Source organism: Lactuca virosa, chromosome 3 (assembly GCF_052849685.1).
Source record: "Lactuca virosa cultivar CGN04683 chromosome 3, Lactuca_virosa_CGN04683_v6, whole genome shotgun sequence".
Taxonomy (NCBI): domain Eukaryota; kingdom Viridiplantae; phylum Streptophyta; class Magnoliopsida; order Asterales; family Asteraceae; genus Lactuca; species Lactuca virosa.
In genome coordinates this window covers 345453677-345457801 of record NC_136428.1, presented here as the reverse complement: position 1 = coordinate 345457801, position 4125 = coordinate 345453677, and positions in this window count along the sequence as shown.

The window sequence follows — 4125 nt, the reverse complement described above, 5'->3', positions numbered from 1 at the left end:
TATATGAAAAGCTTGATCTAAATTGTTCTTGATATGAGTTTTGTAACTTGTCCTCAAGTTATATGAAAAGTCTCATTCATGAATTTTAAAACTCATAAATTTCCATAAGTTATGAAAATGAAAAGTCTCATTTTTTTAAATGGTTTTAAAGTCTTCCATAACTTGCCCTCAAGTTATGGAACATGAAAAGTTTTCATAAAAACCACATTAAACTCATAAGTTATGGAAACCAAAAGTTTTTGAATAGTTCAAAACTTGCCCTCAAGTTTTGGAATTTGTAAAGTCACCCTTATAAATATTTTAATTCCAAACCTTAGAATTTTAAAAGTTACAATTCAACCCTTATACTATTATAATATTATATATATATATATATATATATATATATATATATATATATATATATATATATATATGTATATTTGTATATATGTATAATAGTAAGTCAGTCTTACCGTTAGTAGGCCTCATTCACGAAGCCAGTCTATAAGGTGGGTATAAGGTTACTGCCTATAAAATTATGGTTTAACGGGTGTCCACTCTCACCCACCGCTTCCTTGACTGGTGGAGGGTCGTTAGCCGAACGGGTAGGATAGGAAACTAATTCTCCCTCATTAAAAGTATAATGATAAATATAAAGTAACTAAAATTTTATTAAATTCCCAATCTTAGTTACTTTAGGAAAAATGTGAAAATGGTTCTAATCCATGAAATTACACTTTGCACCTTGTTAAGTCGTTAGTGGAGCGTCTGTGGTTAACCGACACACTAATATGGGACTGATAATGTGTGGCAAAGGGTAACTTAGTGTTAATCATAGATCAATGGAGCGTGTGTGGTTAACCGGCACATTGGTTTGGTGATTTGTAACATTGGGTGTACCAAGTTAATTTGCATGGTTATTCACACCTTGTTTGTGATCCTCGACATCCTAGTCACAAACCTGAAGGGCACAATCGAGATTTAAACATGCCATTGAAAAGTTCAATGAATCTCAAAGATCTAGGAATTTCAAACCAATTAAAACTTAATAAACTATTTCGTTTTTCATGGTGGAAATTGGTAAATCGTCATTTACCTACCTTCAAATATTTTACAATTGGATTACGGCATCCCTCTTCGCAATTGTAGAATATTGTGTTGGGTCCTAGCCTTAATATTTCATTTTGGGTGTTATATTAAGGACTTAAATCAACTAACTTGAATTTCTCCCTTATAGATGTCTAGTTCAGACAACTATGATTTTCTTTATCCTTTTGGAAAAAACTTTCCTAATGAAGATGATATCCCACATGGCGATCAAGATGAAAGATCCCTTCATCGTGCATTATAGGAACTGGAAATCATACTTCACTTCCTCCATCTCCTCCAATTATTCTCCCTAACCCACAAGTTCAAAGACTTGAAAAATTCAAGGTCACTCAAGCCCTGTTGGCAAGCAAACACAAAGATGGAAAGTCTGTGTGTACTCACGTCTTGGAGATGAAGTCACATATTGACAGGCTAGGAGAGTTGGGTGTCGAAATCCTGAGGAAGTGTGTTGTTGACTGGGTTCTTCAATCACTTCCTGAGTCATATAGCGGGTTCATTAAGGACTACTATATGACAGACAACGACATGACCCTTATCGATCTTACCTATTTGCTAATTGCGGCTGAATTAGCAATGATTTGGCGCAATGGTAAAGCAAACTTGATTGGAAGATCCATTCCTCAACCTTCCATGGACATTGACATTGGTAACATTGGAAGTCCAAAAAAGCCTTCTCTTCCCAATGGAAAGGGATCGGCCATGGTCAAGTCATTTGACCCAATGGTAAAGAGAAAGGCTAAGTTTGAGATAGTCACGTGTACCATTCTCAAAGAGTCCATATGTTTCTATTGCCAAGAGAAGGGGCATTGGTTGCGAAGCTGCCCTATTTACCTGAAAGTTCATAAGGATGGTAAAAGTCAAAAAGTTAGACTCTACTTTAAGTAAGTCCACTATCTAACTCTATTAAGTTCCTATTTGGAGATTCTTAATACATGATGTAATGCAATTACATTTTGATGTTTTAAAGAATCGAAGAAAAGAAGGGAAGCTTAAAGAAACAGTACGCTGATTCTGATCGCGAGGAGATGGATTTTGATCGCATGGTTCGGTGATCAGAATTTTGAGTTGTTGCTTAAGAGTTATGATAGATTCCTTAGGAATAGATAACAACATAGTTTTCATTTGTAATTGCATTGTAAGGAAAAGTTTTCCACATTTTATAAATTAAAAAAATGTTTTATTTTATCTTATTTTAAGTTTCCTTACAATGGCATTTGTGAAAATTGTTGTTTATATGATTCCATTGATAGCAATATTGGAAAATGGATTTGATTCTTTCATTTGTGGTAGTGTCATTATTTACCAATTAAGGAAAGATTCTCATCACCCAAGTTTCAGTTGGATAGAAACTTGGAATCATGCAACTTGTATTTTGTGATGAATGAGAATTTTCATCTTTAGGAAATTAAGACTAATTCCTTGATCACATGCATATGTGAGTCAAGTGAAGGACTAGGGGATCAGGTACACATGGTTGTGCACTGGTCAGGTCCACCACAAAGATCGATAAAACTATTCGTCATGATTTACTAAAGTTTAGTAAATATGGTTATGCTTACAAGATTAAATATAATTCTGAAACATTGGAAAAGTTTCAATGTATGGCAGAACGGATGAGAAATATCAAATTAGGCAGAAAGATAAAAGTTTCTCCAATCTAAAAAGATGGGAGAGTACTTTAGTATCGTGTTTTATGATCATCTTAATGCTTATGAAAAATCATATCATAATTGATCCTATAAGGATACCTTTGTGCATTTGTATGGCTAAGAAGAGGAATCGTGAATTGATGAAATGATTAAATCAAGAAGATGAGTCATACTTCATTCCAAAAACAAGTCTTATAGTCATTCTCCAAGATTGTAACTTGAGTGACATATCTTAAGGAAGGTTTATAACACTCATCAAATGTAGAGTAAAATGTTTTCTACTCTTGTACATTTGAAATTGGTAAGTTGTGATGTTTTGGATAAAACAAAGACCAACTAAGACCAATTGTGTGAAGTGTTTATCTTGATAAGAATCTGCACTAACTCTTGAATATTTGTTTGTCAAGGAATGGTTCATGACAAGAGAATCTTATATGTCAAGAGGTTAGTGGGAGTCTTAAAGATCTTGAAAGGTTTCAAGAACTAATCAAGAATAAAACCTATTGTTAAACACTAGCACACAACTTGAGGTTTGTAACCTATCGTGTTGACATACTTTTATTTCTATGCCATTCCAGTTAAAGTTGATTATGCATGTGAGTTATATGAGTTCTCAATTGTTTGCATAAGGCAAAGCACCTAGATCAATGAAAGTTTCATTGATTAGTATGGGTGAGCTGCTTAACAACTTGGAAGACATGGTAGGCCCTTGAGCTGCCAGGTGGCAAGAAATTAAGATTGAACAAGTTCAGTCCATATGAGTTTGGATTTGTCACTAATCTTGTCTTATGATTATGTTTTGAAAAATTCCCGTGGATAGGAACACATACACCATAAAATCTAAGTGCCATAAGGTTTCTCCCCGCTTCATGAAAATGATTGTGAGGAAACGCTTTCACTAAGTAGATTTTAAGGAGATAGCAATTGTGTTATTTGCATTCTCAAATTCGATTATGATTACGGCATCCCTCTTCATAGTTCTAATTGTGAGAAATGGCAAAAGGTCTAAACATTTGAGACTTATTGTTGTAAGTTCTAAAATTGTTTAGACACACATGTGAACTATCTAAGGAAAGGTGTATGATTTTTAGAAGCCTAGATAAAGTCTTATCGAAGCATATCGTATCAGAAATCTGAACTTTGGTAATGAAATTCAATAAGTATTGATTTCTAGAAGTCCAACTGATTTTTGGGTACATGTCAAAGCTAGTGGGAGCATAAGTGTTATGCTAGTAAGATAATAATTATTATGCTAGTAGGAGCATAATCAATTCTGGTAAGTGTTGCAAGTTAGCAATGTTAATTATAGAAAACAAAAGGTTTCAATTCGGAAAGTTGCTGAGTTTGAAAAGTTGTTTTGCTATAATTGAGGGAGAGGAATTCA